The 24,982-nt window shown below is 38.6% G+C and overlaps 1 protein-coding gene across 7 annotated transcripts in view; it reads left to right on the top strand.

Annotated features, from left to right (window-relative positions):
- IMMP2L (inner mitochondrial membrane peptidase subunit 2) overlaps positions 1-24,982 on the top strand; it is a 998,090-nt gene that overhangs the window by 947,943 nt on the left and 25,165 nt on the right. The gene's annotated exons all lie outside the window — the stretch shown is intronic.

Raw genomic sequence — 24,982 nt, 5'->3', positions numbered from 1 at the left:
TCTTCTTTAACAACTTTTATTTAATAATCTTTTACTGATTTCTAGAAGTAGTGATTTTGTTGCTTTTGTCTTTTAGCCTTCATAACCAGCTTTTAAATGATTGCTTTACTACTTTTGCTATTTGCTTTTCCCAGTGAATTTTTTTTTGGTCATAATTTTCTTGCTTCTTTTATGGCTTTTTCTTTTCCTCTCAAGGAAGTCCCTTTATTTATTTATTTATTTATTTATTGAAGGGTAGTTGACACACAGTATTACATTAGTTTCAGGTGTACAACACAGTGATTCAACATTTATATACATGATAATTCTAGGTACCAGCTATCACCATACCAAGCTGTTACAATATTTTGACTATATTCCTTATGCTATACATTACACCCCGGTTACTTATTTATTTTACAATTGGAAGTACGTGTATATATATATATATATATATATATATATTTTTGTGTGTGTGTGTGTGTGTGTGTGTGTGAGGGCATCTCTCATATTTATTGATCAAATGGTTGTTAACGACAATAAAATTCTGTATAGGGGAGTCAATGCTCAATGCACAATCATTATTCCACCCCAAGCCTAATTTTTGTCAGTCTCCAATCTTCTGAGGCATAACAAACAAGTTTTTACATGTAGAACAAATTCTTACATAATGAATAAGTTACATAGTGAACAGTACAAGGGCAGTCATCACAGAAACTTTCGGTTTTGCTCATGCATTATGAACTATAAACAGTCAGTTCAAATATGAATACTCATTTGGTTTTTATACTTGATTTATATGTGGATACCACATTTCTCTCTTTATTATTATTATTTTTAATAAAATGCTGAAGTGGTAGGTAGATACAAGATAAAGGTAGAAAACATAGTTTAGTGTTGTAAGAGAGCACATGTAGATGATCAGGTGTGTGCCTGTAGACTATGTGTTAATCCAAGCTAGACCAGGGCAATAAGACATCCACGTATGCAGAAGATTTCTCTCAGAACGGGGGGGTGAGGTTCTAAGCCTCACCTCTGTTGATCCCCAATTTCTCACCTGATGGCCCCCCTGCGACTGTGCCTGTCTTAGGTTGTTCCTCCCTTGAGGAATCTTACCCGTCTCTGGCTAACCAGTCATCTTCCGGGGCCATACAGGGAAATGTGAAGTTGGTAAGTGAGAGGGAAGCCTTATTGTTTGAAATGGTTAGCTTTTTCCTTCTTTGCATATTTATGCCCTGTGGCTTCTATGCCCAGTATTTGTCTTGAGGTATCTTTACCACTTGGAAGAATTATGATACTCGGTAAATTCGATATATGGCATGAATTCTATTTAAGGGTTGTAATTAGGAAGGAAGAAGAAAAGCTATAGAAGTAGCAGGCGGAAGAAAACCTGGGGAGATTGATTATTTCTTTGACGTATCTTCTTGTAGAGTAACTTCAGCATGTATAGTTTTTTAACTACTAAGTAAATTGTGCACACACATTAACATAATAGGAGTACAGTTATGTAACCAAAGCATACCTGTAATTACCAGCCATCTCCAGTGAAACCAAGAAAACCAGTTAGGCACCTTAGGCATTTGTGAAAACTTATCTATGATATGGTGGATATTGTCCAACTGAACTTGAACAGTCTGAGAGAATTCAGATAAATTAAAACAACCCATTCCTGGGGACTGCTCACATCCCATATGTTCTTTTAACAGTAAATAGTCTGTAGTTGTAAGATTTTGGAGCGCTACAATTTGCACTTCTCCTAATTTTTGGTTGAGTTCCAACCGTATAGATCCAGTCACATTTGTTGTTTTACTGTATGCACAGGCCAGCTTAGATATCTCCTTCTTCATTCCCATGGCAAGTCCAGGAATTGGTGGGATAAGTGCATCTACACCTGCAGCAGTGCGTGGATCTTTGTTGGGGTTTTTTTGATGATAATCCTCTGGCATGAGTCCTCCCGAGAGTGCTGATGTTGAAAGTTCATTTTCATATCGTATCTTAGTTCATTTTCGGGGTAGCCAAATTAGGCTTTGATCCTCTGTATAAACACAAACACACCCTTTGCCTACACTTTTATATGCCCTTTATATCATTGTGTAGAGCTCATTGGAGGTCACCACACAGGAACTGCTTTTTTTTTTTTAACAATAATATACACTTACATGACGAATACTTTGTTTACTAGGCTCACCCCTATACCAGGTCCCCCCTATATACCCCTTTACAGTAACTGTCTATCAGCGTACCAAAATGTTGCAGAATCACTACTTGTCTTCTCTGTGTTGTACAGCCCTCCCCTTTCTCCCACCCCCCTATGGATGCTAATCTTAATTCCCCCCTTTTTCTTCCCTCCTTATCCCTCCCTACCCACCCATCCTCCCCAGTCCCTTTCCCTTTGGTACCTGTTAGTCCATTCTTGAGTTCTGTGATTCTGCTGCTGTTTTGTTCCTTCAGTTTTTCCTTTGTTCTTATACTCCACAGATGAGTGAGATCATTTGGTATTTCTCTTTCTCTGCTTGGCTTGTTTCACTGAGCATAATACCCTCCAGCTCCATCCATGTGGCTGCAAATGGTAGGATTTGCCCTTTTCTTATGGCTGAGTAGTATTTCATTGTGTATATGTACCACCTCTTCTTTATCCATTCATCTATCGATGGACATTTAGGTTCCTTCCAATTCTTGGCTATTGTAAATAGTGCTGCGATAAACATAGGGGTGCATTGGTCTTTCTCATACTTGATTGCTGCATTCTTAGGGTAAATTCCTAGGAGTGCAATTCCTGGGTCAAATGGTATGTTTGTTTTGAGCATTTTGATGTACCTCCATACTGCTTTCCACAATGGTTGAACTAATTTACATTCCCACCAGCAGTGTAGGAGGGTTCCCCTTTCTCCACAGCCTTGCCAACATTTGTTGTTGTTTGTCTTTTGGATGGCAGCCATCCTTACTGGTGTGAGGTGATACCTCATTGTAGTTTTAATTTTCATTTCTCTGATAATTAGTGATGTGGAGCATCTTTTCATGTGTCTGTTGGCCATCAGTATTTCTTTTTTGGAGAACCATCTGTTCAGTTCCTCTGCCCATTTTTTAATTGGGTTATTTGTTTTTTGTTTGTTGAGGTGTGTGAGCTCTTTATATATTCTGGACGTCAAGCCTTTATCGGATGTGTCATTTTCAAATATATTCTCCCATATTATAGGGTTCTTTTTTGTTCTGATGATGGTTCTCTTGCTGTACAGAAGCTTTTCAGCTTAATATAGTCCCACTTGTACATTTTTGCTGTTGTTTTCCTTGCCCGGGGAGATATGTTCAAGAAGAGGTCACTCATGTTTATGTCTAAAAGGTTTTTGCCTATGTTTTTTTCCAAGAGTTTAATGGTTTCATGACTTACATTCAGGGCTTTGATCCATTTTGAGTTTACTTTTGTATATGGGGTTAGACAATGGTCCAGTTTCATTCTCCTACATGTAGCTGTCCAGTTTTGCCAGCACCATCTGTTGAAGAGACTGTCATTTCCCCATTGTATGTCCATGGCTCCTTTATCAAATATTAATTGACCATATATGTCTGGGTTAATGTCTGGATTGTCTAGTCTGTTCCATTGGTCTGTGGCTCTGTTCTTGTGCCAGTACCAAATTGTCTTGATTACTATGGCTTTATAATAGAGCTCGAAGTTGGGGAGTGAGATCCCACCTACTTTATTCTTCTCTCTCAGGATTGCTTTGGCTATTCGGGGTCTTTGGTGCTTCCATATGAATTTTTGAATTATTTGTTCCAGTTCATTGAAGAATGTTGCTGGTAGTTTCATAGGGATTGCATCAAATCTGTATATTGTTTTGGGCAGAATGGCCATTTTGACGATATTCATTCTTCCTAACCACGAGCATGGGATGCGTTTCCATCTGTTAATGTCCCCTTTAATTTCTCTTAAGAGTGACTTGTAGTTTTCAGAGTATAAGTCTTTCACTTCTTTGGTTAGGTTTATTCCTAGATATTTTATTTTTTTTGATGCAATTGTGAATGGAGTTGTTTTCCTGATTTCTCTTTCTGTTGGATCATTGTTAGTGTATAGGAAAGCCACAGATTTCTGTGTGTTGATTTTGTATCCTGCAACTTAGCTGTATTCTGATATCAGTTCTAGTAGTTTTGGGGTGGAGTCTTTAGGGTTTTCTATGTACAGTATCATGTCATCTGCAAATAGTGACAGTTTAAATTCTTCTTTACCAATCTGGATTCCTTGTATTTTTTTGTTTTGTCTGATTGCCGTGGCTAGGACCTCCAGTGCTATGTTATATAACAGTGGGGAGAGTGGGCATCCCTGTCTAGTTCCCGATCTCAGAGGAAATGCTTTCAGCTTCTCGCTGTTCAATATAATGTTGGCTGTGGGTTTATCATAGATGGACTTTATTATGTTTAGGTACTTGCCCTCTATTCCCATTTTGCTGAGTGTTTTTATCATGAATGGATGTTGAACTTTGTCAAATGCTTTTTCAGCATCTATGGAGATGATCGTGTGGTTTTTGTCTTTCTTTTTGTTGATGTGGTGGATGATGTTGATGGACTTTCGAATTTTGTACCATCCTTGCATCCCTGGGATGAATCCCACTTGGTCATGGTTTACAATCTTTTTGATGTATTTTTGAATTCGATTTGCTAAAATTTTGTTGAGTATTTTTGCATCTACGTTCAGCAGGGATATTGGTCTGTAGTTTTCTTTTTTGGTGGGGTCTTTGCCTGGTTTTGGTATTAGGGTGATGTTAGCTTCATAGAATGAGTTTGGGAGTATCCCCTCCCCTTCTATTTTTTGGAAAATATTAAGTAGAATGGGTATTATGTCTTCCCTGTATGTCTGATAAAATTTTGAGGTAAATCCTTCTGGCCCGGGGGTTTTGTTCTTTGGTAGTTTTTTGATTACCACTTCAATTTCGTTGCCGGTAATTGGTCTGTTTAGATTTTCTGTTTCTTTCTGGGTGAGTCATGGAAGGTTGTATTTTTCTAGGAAGTTGTCCATTTCTCCTAGGTTTCCCAGCTTGTTAGCATATAGGTTTTCATAGTATTCTCCAATAATTCTTTGTATTTCTGCGGGGTCCGTCGTGATTTTCCCTTTCTCGTTTCTGATACTGTTGATTTGTGTTGACTCTCTTTTCCTCTTAATAAGTCTGGCTAGAGGCTTATCTATTTTGTTTATTTTCTCGAAGAACCCGCTCTTGGTTTCATTGATTTTTGCTATTGTTTTATTCTTCTCAATTTTATTTATTTCTTCTCTGATCTTTATCATGTCCCTCCGTCTGCTGACCTTAGGCCTCATTTGTTCTTCTTCTTCCAATTTCGATAATTGTGACATTAGACTGTTCATTTGGGATTGTTCTTCCTTTTTTAAATATGCTTGGATTGCTGTATACTTTCCTCTTAAGACTGCTTTTGCTGTGTCCCACAGAAGTTGGGGCTTAGTGTTGTTGTTGTCGTTTGTTTCCATATATTGCTGGATCTCCATTTTGATTTGGTCATTGAACCATTGATTATTTAGGAGCGTGTTGTTTAGCCTCCATGTGTTTGTGAGCCTTTTTGCTTTCTTTGTACAGTTTATTTCTAATTTTATGCCTTTGTTGTCTGAAAAGTTAGTTGGTAGGATTTCAATTTTTTGGAATTTACTGAGGCTCTTTTTGTGGCCTAGTATGTGGTCTATTCTGGAGAATGTTCCATGTGCACTTGAGAAGAATGTGTATCCTGTTGCTTTTGGATGTAGAGTTCTGTAGATGTCTATTAGGTCCATCTGTTCTAGTTTGTTGTTCAGTGCCTCTGTGTCCTTACTTATTTTCTGTCTGGTGGATCTGTCCTTTGTAGTGAGTGGTGTGTTGAAGTCTCTTAGAATGAATGCATTGCATTCTATTTCCTCCTTGAGTTCTCTTAGTATTTGTTTCACATATGTTGGTGCTCCTGTATTGGGTGCATATATATTTATAATGGTTATATCCTCTTGATGGACTGAGCCCTTTATCATTATGTAATGTCCTTCTTTGTCTTTTGTTACTTTCTTTATTTTGAAGTGTTTTGTCTGATACCAGAATTGCAACACCTGCTTTCTTCTCTTTGTTGTTTGCATGAAATATATTTTTCCATCCCTTGACTTTAAGTCTGTGCATGTCTTTGGGTTTGAGGTGAGTCTCTTGTAAGCAGCATATGGATGGATCTTGCTTTTTTATCCATTCTTTTACTCTGTGTCTTTTGATTGGTGCATTCAGTCCATTTACATTTAGGGTGAATATTGAAAGGTATGAATTTATTGCCATTGCAGGCTTTAAGTTTGTGGTTACCAAAGGTTCAGGGTTAGCTTCTTTACTATCTTACTGTCTAACTTAACTCGCTTGTTGAGTTATTATAAACACGGTCAGATGATTCTTTATTTCTCTCCCTTCTTATTCCTCCTCCTCCCTTCTTCATATGTTGGGTGTTTTTTTCTGTGCTCTTTTTAGGCGTGCTCCCATCTAGAGCAGTCCTTGTAGGATGCCCTGTAGAGGTGGTTTGTGGGAGGCAAATTCCCTCAATTTTTATTTGTCTGGGAATTGTTTAATCCCTCCTTCATATTTAAATAGTATTCGTGCTGGATACAGTAGTCTTGGTTCAAGGCCCTTCTGTTTCATTGCATTAAGTATATCATGCCATTCTCTTCTGTCCTGTAGTGTTTCTGTTGAGAAGTCTGATGATAGCCTGATGGGTTTTCCTTTGTAGGTGACCTTTTTTTTCTCTCTGGCTCCCTTTAATATTTTTTCCTTGTCTTTGATCTTTGCCATTTTAATTATTATGTGTCTTGGTGTTGCCCTCCTTGGATCCCTTGTCATGGGAGTTCTGTGTACCTCTGTGGTCTGAGAGGCCATTTCTTCCCCTAGTTTGGGGAAGTTTTTGGCAATTATTTCTTCAAAGACATTTTCTATCCCTTCTTCTGTCTCTTCTCCTTCTGCTATTCCGATGATGTGTATATTATTCCTTTTTGATTGGTCACTCAGCTCTCTTAAAATTCTTTCATTCCTGGAGATCCTTTTATCTCTCTCTGCATCAGCTTCTCTGCATTCCTGTTCTCTGTTTTCTAGTCCATTAATGGTCTCTTGCATCTCGTCCATTCTGTTTTGAAGTCCTTCCAGAGCTTGTTTTATTTCTGTATTCTCCTTCCTTAGTTCTTGCATATTTCTCTGCAAGTCCATCAGCATGGTTATGACTTTTGTTTTGAATTCTTTTTCTGGAAGACTGGTTAGATCTATCTCCCCAGGTTCCTTCTCAGGGGAAGATGTAGCAGATGCTGAAGCTGTCTGGGTTAGTCTTGTCTGGATCATACTTTTTTGCCTTTTCATGTTGACAGGTGCTATTGACTGTCGGCTGGGAGAGCCAAACTTTTCACTTGCTACTGGCCTTTCTTTACTGGGACAACTGCGACCCCTAGTGGTTTGTGTTGGGTAATTGCGTGTAGAGTGGGTCTTTGTGTCTTGCCCGGCCTATGTGGAGGAATCTCCCTTTCTGTGGGCGTGGTCTGCCTTAGGCTGCTTCTCTGCTTTCACAGCGCCTGGAGGGGTAATGGACAGGGGGGCTGTTTGGCTATTTACCTCTCTGAGGGGTCTCAGAGCTATTGCCCAGGGAGTTAGTGTGCCCGGTTTTCCCTGTAGTTTCCTGTCACTGAGCTGTGACCTATGCTGTTTCCATCCAGCTGTTAAATCCCTGTCCCTTTAAGACTTTCAGAAAGCCTCCGCTTTTCTTTGTCACAGGGGCATCAACTGCGGCACCCGCTCAGAGGTTTTGCTGCCCTTTTTCATTAGTTACCAGCCCTCTGTACACATGCACTGTGCCTGCGCTCTGGCCCGGATTGCTGGGGCTGGGTGTTTAGCAGTCCTGGGCTCCATCTCCCTCCCGCTCTGCTTGCTCTTCTCGTGCCGGGAGCTAGGGGGAGGTGTGCTCGGGTCCCGCCGGGCCGGGGCATGTATCTTACCCCTTTCACCAGGCGCTGGGTTCTTGCTGGTGTAGTTGTATTCTGTCTGTTGTCCTGTGTCTTCTGGTCTCTCTTTTAGGATTAGTTGTATTTGTTGTATTTTCAAAAATATATATGTTTTTGGGAGGAGATTCCCACTGTCCTACTCACGCCGCCATGTTGGCTCCGCCCTCTGCGGAAGTCCCTTTAATATTTCTTTTAAGATTGATTTAGGGGTGGTGAATTCCTTTAGCCCATATTTATCCAAGAAGGTCTTATCTCTCTTTCAATTCTTAAAGATAACCTGACCAAGTAGAGTGTTCTTGGTTGGAGGTCTTTCTTTTTCAGCACGGAATATATCATGCCACTTTCTACTGGCTGGTACAGTTTCTGCTGAAAATCAGCTGATGGCCTTATGGCCTTTCCCTTTTACGTACCACATTGCTTTTTTCTTGCTGCTTTTAAGATTCTCTTTGTTTTGATCTTTGATGTTTTAATTATGACATGTCATGTGGAGTTCCTTGGGTTCATCTTGTTTGGGGCTTCCTGTGATTCCTGGACATGGAAGACTGTTTCCTTCCCCAGGTTAGGTAAGTTTTCATCTATTACTTCTTCAAATAAGTTTCCACCCCTTTCTCTCTGTTCTCCTTCTGGGACTCCTATAATGTGAATGTTTTGTCATTTGGTGTTATATCTGAGCTCCCTTATCCCATCCTCTTTTCTTTATATTCTGTTTCCTTTTTGATGTTCAGTTTGAGTGGTTTCCATTACTCTTCCTTCCAAATCATTGATCCATTCTGCACCTTCTAATCTGCTAGTCTCTTCTAGTGTATTTTTCTTTTATGCTTTGTCTCTGGTTCTTTTTTATAGATTCTCTCTTTGCAGAGGTTCTCACTGAGTTATCCACTCTCTCTCAAGTCTGGTGAGCATCTTTATAACTGTTACTTTAAATTCTGTCAGGTAGATTGCTTAACTTCATTTCACTTAGTTATTTTTCTAAAGTTTTGTCATATTTTGTTTGAAGCATATTCTTGTGTCTCCTCACTTTCTTTGACTTTCTGTGTTTGTTTCTATAGGTTAGGTGTAAACCAGGCAAAACCTGGTTAGATTTCTCCCAGTCTTGCAGGCAAAGTCTTGTGCGGGAATGTCCCCTTGGTAGACTGTGTATACCTGGCAGTTTTGGCTGGCTGACTAGAGGCTTGATGAGTGTGGACCAGGGTGTCCCAGTGCTGGGGCTCCCAGTGCATGGGCCAGGGGTTTTCTTTTGTGATTGTCTGCCAGGGGCATGCTGTCATGGTGGCCAGTGTCAAAAGGGCACAGTCTGGAGAGCTCCTAGGCAGGCAATGGGCTGAAGGGAGATTGGGAACAAAAGAGTACAGTCCAGGTGTCTCTTGGGTGAGTGTCAGCTGGGGAGCAGCTGGGAGTGAATAGGTACAGTCTGGAGGTCTCCCAGTTTGACAATGGGCTGGGTTATGAAAATAGGGGCTGTAGGGTAAGGGCAGTGTGAACCCACATGAGCATCATGCTTGTATCACTTTCGTGGGACTGTTCAATCTCAGCTATGTTTGGGTATGGGCAGGAGCTGGGAAGCTGCCCCCACATCAGTAGCTGCTGTGCTCATCCTGACCCAGCTCCTGTCCACATTATCAGTGTGGGTGGGGAATGTAAACAGTGTCACTCACCCTGCTCTTGTTTGAGCTACCAGTGTCCAGGACAGGGATGGAGGGTTGCAAACCATGGTGCTCTCCCTTCTCCTGTTCATTCTGGCAGAGTCTGGTGGGGGGACCTCAAACAATGGCATTAACCAGCACCTTCAGTCCCTGAGAGAGTTTTAGCAATTACCCTACCTTTTGGCAGTCAGGTTGAAACCTTCCAACTCATGGCTTTTTTTCTGTTCCCCACAGCAGGCTAATCTGCCCTCAGGTAGCACAGTGATATTCTCCCTACTCAGGGCTGTGCTTGTGGTCCAGCTCTCTCTGTTACCTTGTCTCATCTTTCTTTCCATTTTTATGTGATATATTTACCTCTTCTTGTGCAGGTGTTCACTCAGGCCTCCGTTCTTCCTCAGAATGAATTGTTCCATGTGTAGGTATGGATTTGGTGTGTATTTGGGAGGAGATAGGTTCAGGCTCTTTCTGGTCTACCATCTTAGACCCCTCCTGGGAGTTACTTTTGACTCTTACTCTCCCCCTCATCTTTAATCAGTTAAAAAAGTCTTCAGATTATATATCTTTTATCCTTAACATTTCTAACAACCATTTTGCATTTCCAGACTTGATCATTGCTTCCTTTGATACTACCTATACCAGAAATATTGGGATTAAAAAAATAACTGCACTGGCATAAAAGTGAAAACTTATGAAATAAAATATTTTGAGCCTCTTCAGTCCTTTGCATTTCTTTCAAGACTTTTTGCAAATTTTTGTCAGGTTGGCAACATTAATTACCTGACAAAGTATCTTTAAGGCTTAGATAAATCAGCTCACAACAAGCAGATATGATGTTTCATAGTTACAGGTAAAAGTATCATGATGTAAGTTTAAAACTAACCTTTTTTTCAGTTTGAGACATAATCAGGCATTTACTTTCTGTTCACCTGAAACTTTATTAGAAACTCTTTAACAGTTTATTTCTTCTATCCCAACCATTGAAAATAATGTGTTTCATGAAATGTTAGAGGTATTTTAGCCAATTCTTTATTATCCTTGGTAATGGGTCAGCATGGATGAAAGACTGTAGCTCTCAATCCATCTATCACTAAATCCCTCATGATGCCTGCTAATCAGAGCAGAAAGTATCTAGTTTAATCTCCTTTTAGTTCTCTATTTATTTCTGATGGAAATAATAATAATGAGCCTTTACATATAAAAATGACTACTGTCATTTTATCATCTTATAAATGAGTTGACTTTTTTTTCCCAAAAAGAAGTGATTGGATCTGGTTTAAGCAAATGCTTTCCTGGAAAGTTTTCTCATATTTGACATATGCTGTGGAACCACAATAAACAGTGGTAAGTACCCAAGTATAAAATGCAGGGCAGAGGGGCAGTGTTAGACAAACAAGGTGAAGAAAGTATGTCAGTAACCTCCCAAACTGGTTAATTATCTTAAGATGATTCTTGTCAGTACTTACCAAGAGACTTCTGAGTCTACTTTTTCTGATAGTCTTACTTCCTTTTCTTTTCCTTGAAAAAGGCAATTTATTCTTAGTCTAGCAAAACCAAGTGAAAAGAAGTCAAGTGAATAGGAATTGACATTTAGAACACAGAAACTTGGCAAACTGGGTCAGACAAAGTTAATAGTCTAATGAATAGCTTGCCTTATGGTCTAATGTTCTATGTTGTCACCTGAGTCTGGGAGGGACGGTATGGGGGAGCACTGCCACACCAGTGGTTCTCCATGGTGTTGAATTTATCACATATCAAAGTGATTCAGATAGAGTCTCTTAGCAATTAAGAGATCTACAGATGTTACTGAGAATAGATTAAAGTTACACATTACAATGAAAAGTATTGTTTAATAGGTGTGATGATATTGTCAGATTAATTTGGAAATGTTTAGAAGGAGTGTGAGTCCTAAGGGAAATTATTTCACCTGAAGTAACTTAGGCTTGATTTTTGTATTCATCAATCTGAAGGTTGTTAACACATTGAATTGATGATTTTTCCACTACACATATTTAACAAATATAATTACCTTGACTCTTTTATTTAAAAATTATAAAATCAATTGAGAATGTTAGGAATTTGAGGAGGTAACTCTTAAAATCTTTATAAAAATTAAAAAAAATACTCTTTATGAGAAATTAGAAAACTTAGAAAAACTTTTCCTAAGATTTTGACTGTATTAAACAATTTATATTTAGAAACCTAGTCATTATATGAGCTGTAGTCTTCATCACATGAAGGCTTATTTGAAAACATCAAAGTAATTTTCTGAACATAGTATTCTGATAATATTTCAAGTTTCTTTTCACCCCATTATTTCTCATGGCTCATACTACCACAAAATTATTTCTACAAGGCCAACTGATCTTATGTTGATCTATTTTAAGATATGAATGAGTTACACACTGAGGTTTTGAAATACCTAACTACAAGGAATTATCTCTGGGGGATGGATATGTGGGAAAGTGAAGCAGAAAGTATGCTGGTAAGACTATTCTGAATTGTGTACCTTTATTTTAAAACACAGCAATATATAAAAAAGAGGAAAGGGAAGAACACTTCCTAACTCAATGTAAATTATATTAACATAATGAGGAGCAAATCCAAATGATTATCTCAATTGATGCAATAAAAGCATTTGACAAAACTCAGCATCTATTGATAATAAAAATTCTGAGAGAATGAGAAATATAAGGGAACTTCCTCATTCTTATCAGAATTCTTATCAGAAAGGTATCTATAAAAACCTATAGCAACAACATAATCATAATATTTTCATAAAACAAACTATCATAATCATAAAATATAATGCTTTCTCTGAGATAGGAAATAAGGCATAGATATCTGACCTCACCACTTTTATTCATTGTTGTACTGGCAGTCCTAGATAGGACAATACTACAAGAAAAAATAAGAGGCATACAGATTAGTAAGTAATAAGTTTTGTAAACAACATGACTGTATGTATAGAAATACTAAGGAGTGTACAAAAAGACTACTAGAACTGATTTGTGAATTTAATAAGGTTGAAGAACATAAGGTCTATCTATATACAAAAACATAAACTGTGTTTCTGTGTATGTGGAAGGAACAATTGGAAATAAGATTTTTAAATTATTATTTATAATAGCATCAAAACCATGTACTGCATAGGAATAAATTTAACAAAATACATACAACACTTATACTATGAAAATTCTGAAACATTGCTGAAATAAAGATGATCCAAATAAATGGAAAAAATATACTCTGTTCTTGGTTTGGAAGACTCAATACTGTTTGGATGTCAATTATCCATGATTTAATTTGCAGGTCATTGTAATCCCAGTTACTTAGATTTTAATGTTCATATTACCATTAGCTATTTTCCTGAAAGTACTATCTATATTTAACTTTCTTTTTATTTGTAATAATTGCTGAATCAAAATTTCTGTAAATATGTATGTAGGTATGTCTATATGAAAGCCAGGAAGGATGTGAGCCAAAGAGATTCCAAATCTGTGCCCTAAATTAATCAGTACGCCGTCTTCCAATACAGCTTTAGAAATCTTCAGCAACACAGTTTGACTATGTAGATATATGAACAGAATTTGAGCTAGGACACAGTAATAGGAGATGAAATCTGGTGTTAGAAAAGCCTGAGTTTAAATACTGGTGCGCAATTGTGTTATCATTTAAAATTTATGTAGTATCTCTACTCTTCTAATTTTTAATCTATTAAATGGGATTAATAACTTTTTTGTCACTGTGGTTTACCCAGATTTAATGAGATAATGTACATAAACTATTTGAAATAATAGATGACATTTAGTAAACATTAAAAATTGGTAACTGTTATTATTACCAATAATGATAGTAACCTGCTATCAGTAGTAGTCAGTACTATATACTACATTCATACTATAATTAAGGAAGTACCCAATCTTCACTGCCTTTAATGAATTAAAAACTACAGTATGATAGGTTAAATTTGATAATTTTCTCACATGAATTTTGTAGTACATGGTAATTCCATTCCTGTTCAAAACGGCCTCAAGGATATCAGAAGTGTAACATGCCATATGTCATAAAATAGAAAACAGATTCTTTAATTATAATATTTCAAATAATTGGGATCTGTTAAAAATAACTTAGACCTTTTTTTACTATAAGGCAAAAAATGGATACAAATATTTTGCAAATACTCACTTGACATTACAGTTCATTTCAGTTTCCCCAAAAGAGAACATACAAAAAGATTATACATACTACATCAGTGCATAGGAGTGCTCATATGGTGGCTGTACTAAAACATTTCATACTGAGTTTTGGTTCATTTTTAGAATTAGTGGGTGGGCTTTCACTTTGTTTTGTTTTTGAGATGTAAAAGGAGAGAAGAAATTGAAATAAAGGACTAAAAGCGTAGTATCCAGTAGATAACCTAATATCAAATTAGACTTAAAGTAAAACCCATCAAAACTGAGTCTCCCTCAAAAAGGTTATCCCAAAAGATAACCTACAAGGTGGTGGTGCAAGGAATTGGAGGTGCGGAGGCAGGCTGGGGAAATGTTTCTGGAATTCCAGACGGGTGGGTGGTTATTGACCAGGAGACCTATTCATGGTTAATGTCTGAACACTGCCAGTCTTTGTGAGGGCTGTGGGAACTGCGGGATTTAGGACCCGTCCGTTTGGGGTCCCGGATTTGCCAGAGCATGGGAGAGCTGAGAAAGCACGATGCGGGGATGTGGGTGTGCGGGGCTTGGGGAAAGGAGTGGTGCTTAGCAAAGTGACGAAAGCTGAAGCTTCAGTGCTGGGGGCCAGAGCTCTTGGGACTATGAAAGGCTTCAGTTAAGAAGACAGTGAGAGAGCCAGTCCCGTGGGGCTGGGTCCCAGGTCACACTGGAAGGGAGGGAAGCTTCGGGAGTGCCTAGTTTTCTGTGACACATAAGAAATCGCCACAAGCTTAGTGGCTTAAAACAAGTCATATTAATTGTCTCAGTTCTGTGGGACAGGAATTCTGACTGACAGAGTTTGATTGTCTGCTCAAGGTCTCTCAGGGCTGTAGTCAAAGTATGTCTGGGCTGTGCGGTGGTATCTAGAGACTTGACTGGGGAAGAACTGGTTTCAAGTTCATCCAGATGGTTGGCAGAATTCATATCTCTGTGGCTGTAAAACTGAATTCTCTGGCTTCTTACCGACTATTGACTGGAGGCCCCGCTGGATCATAGAGGCTGCCCTCCGGTCCCCACCATGCGGCGCTCTCTGTGGGCAGTTACACAGTACGGCTGTTTGCTTCTTAAAGGCCAGCAGGAGAATCCCTCATGCTCCAGGGTGCTTACACAGAGTCTCCTGTAATATAATGTAGTGTAGGTAATTTTGGAAGTAACTGTTTCCATGTTCTCCAGATTAGAATCAAGTCACAGGTTCCACCTACACTCGAGGGGAATCACGCTCAGTGGAACACAGGGTGCACTCAGATTCCTCCTGCCACAGGGGAGTAAGCTCAGTGATGATAACGAGGTGTAAGAAGCCCTAGGTCTTAAAATGTGGCAATGTTCTGGGCTCACTCCCCTGTGGCAGGAAATGTGATTTTGGAGAGTAAAGGTACTTCAAGACTCAGCTGGGACTTGCACCGGGTCTAGGGCAGAATCATTTTTGTAACCGGGGTCATCTCTGAATACAACTTAAAGAAACATGGGAAAGCTGAGGTAAAAATAAACAATAAGAGGTGGAGGGGTCATGGGAAATAAACACTATTTATTCAGTGGACGCCAATTTTTAGCCGCATGGTATCAGACCAAATTAAGGCCACCAAGAATAGGGGTTTTTAAATCCGTTCACCTTTCACTGCCACAGTCTTTTGATAATTTTCTGATAGCTGTCAAAGCACCTTCACTTCATTGGAAATCTATGAAAATAATTGCCATGTCATTAGGATTTACTTTAAAAAAAATTCAAAATACTTATCCAAGTAGCCCAGATGGTCTCAAGGCCACAGACTATCCAGCCATATGCTGGTATCTTTCTCTGTTTTGATATTTGTGAACACCTTTGAATGAAATGCAAACATGATAGCTTTGAATTAGACAGCATGACTATAATAGCATGGTGGAAAGGTGAGACGGTGAATATGTGGTTAAATTTGACTGCACATAACAGAGCACCCATTTGGCTTCCTCCCACTGCTAAGAAGTCCAGAGTGCCTCCTGGCTTCCAGCACTGCCATCCTTAGAGCATGACGTTTAGTCCTAAAGACAATGGAAATTTCTGTCAGTTTCTATGGCTGCTGAGCTGCTCATGCCAGCTCTTTCTTCTGAATTCTAGAAAGGATGGAAGGGGAAGGCAATGGGAGATAAGGAAAAGGGTATCCTCTTAGTCTCCTTTTAAAGAACCTTTGTGGAAGTTCACCTGTAAACCTCCATTTTCATCTCATTGGCCAACCTTGGTAACCAGGGAGGCTGGGAAATGCAGTCTTTACTGGTATATTGCTACAGGAAGACAATCAGTTATTGTTACAAAGAGGGAAGAATGTTGGTATGCAAGCAGCAATCTCTCCCACATACTTCAAACTCTGATCTTGTAGTGGTGTCTAAACTGTGGAAAGGATTATCCATCTACCCTTTTACAATTCTGGATCCTAAAGCTTGAGTTACAGTGAACTGATATGACATATATTTAGGGATAACTAATTTGTAAGAATTATTAGGAAGGGACAATAATAATTTATGCTTCCTACTGAGACATAACATTAATATCTCAGTAATAACTAAACCTATTTATTCCACTAGGCAGCCATTATAGATGATAGATTTCTCTTTGAGAAAACATTGTCTTTGTCAGGCACTTTCCTAGCACTTTACTTTCAGTGTATTTGCAATCATATATTGACTATGTACTGTCAGTGACCACAGTGGAGAGTTCAGATAAAAATGTGATCTCCGCGTCTTCCCTTGTCTTTAACCTCCAGGCCCTCCTACCTCCTCATGGAATTTTAATGATAAAGTCTTCAAATAGAAATTGCTGATGACTTAAAATATGGAAAGGAAATTTTTAAATAAAATACTTTGACAAGATTAGCATATAGTGACATGTATGGTTAGCGATACTATTTTAGCAATAAAGCATTTTAAGCCTTTCAAATTATTAAACATGAAAACTATATGTATACACTGTATGAAGACAATGTGCTGTGTATAGCAGAGAGCTTCCAAATAATATTCATAAGGAACTCTCTTCTTTCTTCTGAGATAATTTCTTAAGAATTCTTTCTGTGGTCAGTTTTAGTTAAAATCCAAAGCCAGGGGATAACACTTTAAACCAACAAAATATTTTGTTATGGTTTTATTAGAGTTTCCTCTCAGTGAGATAAATAAGCCATTCCTTTAAGGTAATGAATATTTTAGTGTAAAGTGGATGCTGTTTTTATGTTTCCTGTGTTTGTGGGCACAGCAGCATCAATGTACTAAAGGTATGATTACTCAGCCCACTAGAATTCCATCTAGATCTGCTTTTGTACCTGACATCTTCCCCATTTAGTCATAAGGATATCACAGGGTACTTGTCTGAATTTAGCTGAAATCAAGATACACCATCTCTAGAACCCTTCTATGATTTATAGCCTAGACATCTTGTCACAAAGATATTGAGGTTAAGCATAACCTGTGGGCAGCAAGCCTGCACTTGCCTCTGGTTGATTTCATTTCCCCAAGTGCACACCAACCATGTGCATGACAAGCTCCAATCAAATTTCAGCCTTTAAACCATTCCGTGTGTCTGCTAGGCTTCTCATCTCCCTTAGGCTTCATTGCTGTCTGCGGGGCATCTCCACCTGGATGTTCCTCCAGCATTTCAAATGAAATACACGCAAAATGGAACTCATGTCTGTGCCATATCACCTTCTGTCTAATTAGCTATAGTATCACCTCTTTTAGCTAATGACCCAATTACCCTCCTGGTCTCCCCAGATCAAATTATTTGAGTATCCCTTTTGTCCCCTACTTCTAATCAAATTTCTGTTATCTGTTTGATCTGTCCCTTTTCTCTGATCCCATGGTCATTATCTCAATGCAGGTGTAATTTCCTCTTGCCTGGACTATTAAAGTTGACTTCTTACTGCTTTCCTTGCCTATAGTTAGTCCTTTTTCCCTCTAATCAACCCTACATCTGCCTGCCAGATTAATTTTCCTGAAGCATGGCTCATGTCATTCACTACTTAGGAATCTCCATGGCTCCCCATTCACTGGTGGATAAGATCCATACGCTGTGACCCAGTACTCAGGCGCTGGGCTGGACACAGCCCTCCTTGCCAGCCTCATTAGCTTGTAGAGCCTTTCATGCACAACATGCCTGTGTCTCCATGCGCTTGCTCACTCTCCTCTCCTCCACCCCTATCTCTGATTATCCATAAGGGACAGTGCAAATGTTATGAAGCTTTTGCTGTTCCCACTTTTGTAAAGTTATTTCTTTTCCCTCTAAATGACCCTGACACTTATATTTACCTCCACCATGGCACCAGACCTTCTTCTGAAAGTCACAGCTCTATTAGAATGTTAGCTTTTGGAGACAGTGGCGTCACTTTCTTAACCTTTACAGTTCCCACAGTGTATGTCATCTGTGCCACACATCACTCATCTGTGTCTCTATGTTTTACATCAATAATTATTTTAATGGTCTGTCTGACTAGGTTGCCTGTGTCTTCCTTTCATAATTCTGTTGTTTCTGTATGTCTCTGCCCTGTTAGCCTCATGAAGTACCCTGTGATATGCTGCTATACTCAGTTTGGGGCTGTTCCTATGAGCTTATCCTTTTTTATCATAAATTATTATTCCTTTTCCCCTCATTCCCATGTTTTAAAAGTTTTATGTAAGAAAAATTTTTAACCTTCAAGAATATATTTTTTCTTTTCTTTACTGTGATGAAATTCACACAACTAAAGTGAACAGTCCTGTGTTATTGAGTACATTTATAATGTCGTGCAACCACTATCTAGTTCCAAAACAGTTTCATCACCACAAAGGGAAACCCCATACCTGTTAAGCAGTTGCTTCCCAATTCCCCATCTCTCCAGCCTCTGGCAATAACCAGTCTGGTTTATATCTCTATGGATTTACTTATTCTGGATTTACAGATGGAGCTATGCAATATATGACCTTTTCTGTCTGGCTTCGTTCACTTCGCATTGTGCTTTTGAGGTATATCCATATTCATATGTCAGTACTTCATTCCTTTTTATTACTGAATACTAATCCATTTTATATATGTATTACATGTTGGTTATGCATTCCTCCATGATGGGCTTGTATTATTTTAATTTAATTTATGGCTACTGTGAGTAGTGCTGCTAATGACCATTCATGAACAAGTATTTGTTTGAACACCTATTTCCAATTCTTTTGGGTATATACCTGTGAGTGGAGTTGCTGGGTCATGTGGTAATTCTAGATTTAACATTTTGAAGAACCACCTAACTCTTCCCCTCTCAATCAGTTGTGGGTTCAGTCCTAAGTAACTTCTCACAAAGCCTTAATATTATGCAAGAGATCACATATCTTCCTTTGTGTCAGAACTTTGCTCTAAATCACAAGCAGTAAAGGACATAAATAATTTCCCATCTGCTTAACTTTCCCCTGAGGCTCACTGGACTCTATCTTCCTCTGTAATTCTTTTTCCTGTATCATGTCTGTTCTTCCCTTTTGTATCCAATTTTATCTGGGTTTACAACATCTTCATCCTGTGGGCAAGACTGCATACACTTTCTGCCTTATCTCCCTAAGACTGTGCTCTGTCTCTGCCGGGAGCCAATCATTCCAAAATTATTAGTCACTGTGCAAAAAACAAATGCTACTCTATTCCTCTTTTTTAATCAGCTATTCACTTGTATATGATGTTTTCTTTTTTCAAATGCCAGAGCTTTAACTGGAAAAAGGAAGAAAATAACTTAATCCTTATGTATCCCAGGGTTTTGCAAGTCTGCAGGGAGATACATTCATATCTTTATGACTATATTTTTCATCCAGGGCCAATCATCAGTAACTGTGGCATTCTGCAGTCTCCTACATTTGGGACACTTTTCCCAGGCAGCGTCTGATTGTGGTGACCCATCCATGGTGCCCCAGAAGGGAAGCATCCATCACTTAGCACACGCCCCTGCTGGGGTCTTTATAGCTTCCCTTACATTATTGCTCCTGCTACTATTCCAGAAGAACTGGTTTGACCTTCTATTACAAGAAACTGATTTCTATCAAAGAGTGTCTCCCTTTGCTGTGAGATTCTTCCCCTCATCAAACTCCATAAGCCCAAAATCCATAAGCCATCTTCCCATCTTCCTTTCCCATCCCTCTCTGGATTATTTTCCTGTTCTCTCTAGGCATCTTCCCTCCTCTCTAATAGGCCAGAAGAAGAGAAGGCCTTCTTTAAGCTCTTTCATTTATTTAGTCAGTAAATATTTGTTAAGCCTCTACATGTGTCAGTCAGTCTCTAGGCGCTAGGGATACAGCAGTTAACTGAACAAAATCCCTCTTCTCATAGCTTTACAGCCTACTGAGTGGCTACAGACACAGAAGAAATGGATAAGTAAGCAATGTGTAGCATTTCAGTTACATATGATACCTGATAGTGAGCACTGTGAAGAAAAACAGCACAAGGAGGACCGAGGGTGATCAGATGCTGCTGTTTGAAATACGGAGCTCAGAGGAAGCTTTTCTGAAACCAACCGGAGGGCTAATGACAGAGTCCTGGTAAAAGTTAATGATGTCCAGAGTGGTTGGGGTAGGTGTGATTTTTTCTTCTGCTGTGTCCTCTGATCCCTAGCAGATCACTTTGCATTAAAGCACACCAAGCCCCCTGCCCTTCTTCAGAAGGAGACGATTAGTACATATCCTGTAATTCATATATGGTATCTTTGGCTTTCATTCTTGTCTTAAATGGAATTCTGATTCTTTTTGATAGGGCCTGTATTTTCCTAACAAAAGCTGTTACTTTTACACATTTAACCAGTTGATCTCAGGCTTGAATGTAAAGGAGCATCACCAGTAGTAACTGTTTAAAATGGACACTCAGATAGGCACCCCAGGGGCTTCTTATGCCAATGTGTTGGGCTGTGTTTTGAGAAACACTGCTTTTGGCCCTGTTCTCTCCTAATGGTTATTAAGTAATGTCTGCCTTCTGATCATCACAGCTCTAAAATAATGTTTTGTTAATGTTAGGTTAAAAGTTTTGTCTAAGTTGGCACAGTTGGCGAATCTAGGATTCAAACCTACTCTGCTCTACTCCAGATCGCTAGCAACTGTAACAAAGTGATCTCTAAATGATCGCACTGGCACTTGCAATAGCTAATAGAATTTCCTGCCTTACAGAGAAATAAGCAATATTTTTTTATTTCCTACTTCTAGCAGTTTTCACATTTGTTCAAATTGCTCTGAATTATAGCTCTTCCTAGAAAGAGTTCTTTAACCCCCAGTAATAATCTATACCAAAAAAAAAATCATCAAAATTTAGATTTAATTTCTTTAATAAAAGATTATTTTCTGTTCCTAAAATCAAATTCCACCGCAAATGCAGATTTACCAACCCATAAATTTGAATATAAGTACTTATTAAGCAGAGCCCATTTTTAATGACTGAGTTTTTAAGAAAAAATAATTGCAAAAGCAATAACAACATTAATGAAAATGTGGAGGATCCATCAATATGACAGTCTGAACTAATGTGAAATGTTTCCCTTAAACACTTAAAAATGCTGAATGTAACATAGAGAAAACAGAGAAAAAATGAAACCAAGACAAGTGAACTCAAGATGAGAAACCATCACAGTCTGGGAGATGATCAGACTAGACAGACATCCCAGCATCGTAGGGTGGGAGGCATGGCATTGTGTGAGATGAGACAGAAACGTCTGCATTAGGCTGTGCTCTGAAAGGCCTGACCCCTCAGCGAAAGGCCAACCTGTTAATGTTACTCAAGGTGTAAGTGAGCAACTTAGTTTGTTGTTTGGCTGTTTTGACACATGACTTTGAATGACAGTAACAAAAAAAGCCTCCCATGAGAAAAAGAGGGCCTAGGTTCCTCCTCAGGAAAGTGTATAGTCTAAATTTACACCATATACATGGTGCATGAAATTCTCAACTGAGAGATAAGGATACAAACTGATTGAGACTAGAGAAACTCCTCAGGTGCCTGGCAAAAATAAATGCAAGTCCACCATGTTGAAATAGTACCATCTCTCTCTCGAGACATGAACAAATAAAACAATTCTATAAAGATCAGTTCAAAATCAAAATTACAAACTACATCATGAAAACTTCCACCATAGAAGAAGGGCAGCAGATAAAACAAACACTGGTGATTAGCATACAACAACAACAACAAAAAACTTAAGGTACACTTTAGAATGTAAAGTGTAGAAGGTAAGCTTTAGAATGATTTAAAAGAGACTAATAAAACAGTATGCTTACAATGATTAAAGAGATAAAAGATGGAATACACCCCAAAAGGAAAAAGGCATCACTAAGAGAAAAGTAGATAGATTTGATAAGGAACAAAATAGAACCTTTAGAAATGGAAAACAGCAGTTTGAAATTAAAATTTAACAGGCTAAAAGGCAGATCAGAGAGAGCTAAAAATAGAATCAAGAAAACTGGGACCAAACCACAAAGGGAAGCTAAATTTTGTGAATAATAGAAAGAGAAATGGAAAAAAACTCTTGTGCATACCACCTTAATCTTCTTTTACTTTGATATTTTTAAAAACTCTAGCCATTTGAAATTTGTATAAAAGAACCACGTATGCACTTTTAAAACATTAGACAACACAGGAAGCACATTCACTCTTTAAAAGTCAGGAAATATAGTAAGGCCATAGTTCTCAAGCTGTAGCATACATCTAAGTTGCCTGGGAGGGATATTGAGACAAGAATGCTGATGCCCACACGTAGAGTTTCTGATCAGTAGGCCCAAGGCCGGAGCCTGCAAAGTCGTATTTCTTAACAAATTCCCAAGTGATACTGATTCTTCTAGTTGGGAAGCATGCTTCAGGAACCACCGCCTTAAAATAAAAGGCAGATTATTTTATATATACAGATAATGACATACTGATGTGCATCCTTTCAGTCATTTTTGCCTGCAGGAAAAGAAACATGTGCATGTGTGTGTACAGAGAGAGAGAGAGAAAAAATGGGAGGGGACAAAACACATGTTTTTAATAATGGAAAATGAGATTGTATTATTTACATGGTTTTGTAATTGGCTCTTTACATTTAATGTACACAAATTTTATTGTTGGTATAGCCAACCATATCATCATTTTTTATGGCTACATACATTTTCAATATTAGGATATACCATAATTTATATAAACTCGTAATGCACTTGCCAGAATACATTTTTATAATATTGCGGAACACATTGTTTACTTATATCCTATGTTTCTTGGATAAGCTTCAGCTTATTTTGTAATGTACTCTGTAGTGCTGTAGTGTACCTTCTGTAATGGAGGTTTGACTTGGAAAAGATGAAAGATATTTAATCCATTTTTCATATTGATCAACTTTTTGCTAAGGACAGAATTAAAGGTAGTAAATTGGCTGGCATAGTATTAGGTTTTCTTCAGCATGTAGATTGCAAACAGAGAAGTTTGTTTGTAAGATTAGCCATCTGTTTTATAAGCGTACAATTTCCCTTTGTTTCTGCAGAAATACAGTCCTGTGTGTCCAAAGTGGTTATGAGTAGGCTTTCTATTACATAGTTCTGTGTAACAAAACACACCAGAACTTAATGATGTAAAACCACCATTTTATTTTGCTCACATTTTCATGTGTCAAGAATTTGAGAAGGACTCGGTTGGGTGGTTTGTGTCTGACTCAGATGGCCTTAACTGTAGTGGCTAGGATTCTAACTTCTCACCTGGAAGCTTGGTAGTCTGTCTTCTTTGGCCTTTCCCTCTCTCCTTCCATGTAGCATTTCATTCTTCAGGGCCTCTCACTGTGGCCTGGGCTTCTCACAGCAAGGTGATTGCACAGAGTTATACTTGTGACATGATGTCTAGTTTCTAAGAGGCAAGAAGGAAAAGCTACCAGATTAGTGGAGTGCTATGGCCAGAACTGAGCAAAGCAGTCAGAGGTAACCACCCCCAACCAGATTCAAGCAGATGAAGAAACAGACTCTACCTCTTGAGTGTGGTGGAAAGACTGCATTTGCAGAAGAGCGTCTGGGTTGGGGAGGTATTTTTGCGTTCATCATACAATCTGCCGTAGCAAGTTTGTTTACATAAAGAAATAAGTAGAATTGTTTATCTATACGTGTTTTGACTATTTTGTCAAAAAGTGAAAAGTGTTATTTTTTAAAGATACATTGCTGTGATCAACAAAAAAAGCTGAAATCTACTTCATGCTAAAATTAATAAACAGGGCCATGTTGTCAGCCATGCACATTTAGTAGTTCCTCCTAAACTAAGCTTGTTTAAGGGGATGTTATTATTTTTACATTGTACTGTTTGTTCAAAAAGTATTTGCTTAGTGCCTACTGTAGATAAAATGTTATGCTGAATATTTTAAGGAATAATAAGATGAATTAGACATGGGTTCTGCTTTAGAGGATCTTAGGGTAACCTAGGGAAGACAGGGCATAATATGTCATGAATAAGGTGATGATAGGGACATATTTAGAATTGGAAGTGGAAGTCATTTTATACAAGCATTATGGGATATGCTGCTGGATTTTGAAGGACCGACATAATAAGGATGTGGAGGTGGTGATGAAGAACACTTAGAGGAACAGCAGGACTAAAGGCATACATTTTGAGTGTCCAAGCAATAACTGTGCCCATTTCAGTTTGGTTGTAGTTTAGGGCAGTAGTGCTCAGGCTTTGATAGGCAGGGAAGTCACCCAGGAGAACTTGTACAGAGCTTGCATAGGGTAGATGTAAAGGAATGATGAGAGAAAAGAATGGAAAGGTAGGTACGTGGGTATAATATTATGATGGTTCTTGAATGCCAGGCCGTGGATCTTCTCTTCATGTTAGTAGGCAGTGAAGAAGTATTGAAATGTGTTAATCATGAGAAAGACCTGATTGAAGCAAGCTTTAGAAACTTAATCTGGGAATAATGCAGCAGTTGGAACCCTGAAGTTTGGTATAGAGGTTACTGAGTTCCTCCAAGAGGAAATCAGAACCTGTCTCTGGATGATGGCAGTGAGAATGAAAAGGAGCAGAGGGACTCAAGCAAGGAGGAATGTGGCAACTATTTGATAGGTGGTGAAATAAAGACAGAAGTCTATCTATGGCTCTGAGTTTGCAGTAAAAGCTGAGCAATCGGGAGATCCCCACATGGAGAATCCAGGGTCAGATATGCATTTGGGGGAACTGAGGATGAGTGGGCGCATTGTGTATATCGTGTTTGTACAATGAGGAGGAC

This window comes from Manis pentadactyla, chromosome 7, assembly GCF_030020395.1.
Source record: "Manis pentadactyla isolate mManPen7 chromosome 7, mManPen7.hap1, whole genome shotgun sequence".
NCBI lineage: Eukaryota > Metazoa > Chordata > Mammalia > Pholidota > Manidae > Manis > Manis pentadactyla.
This window is presented reverse-complemented; position numbering and strand designations above follow the sequence as displayed.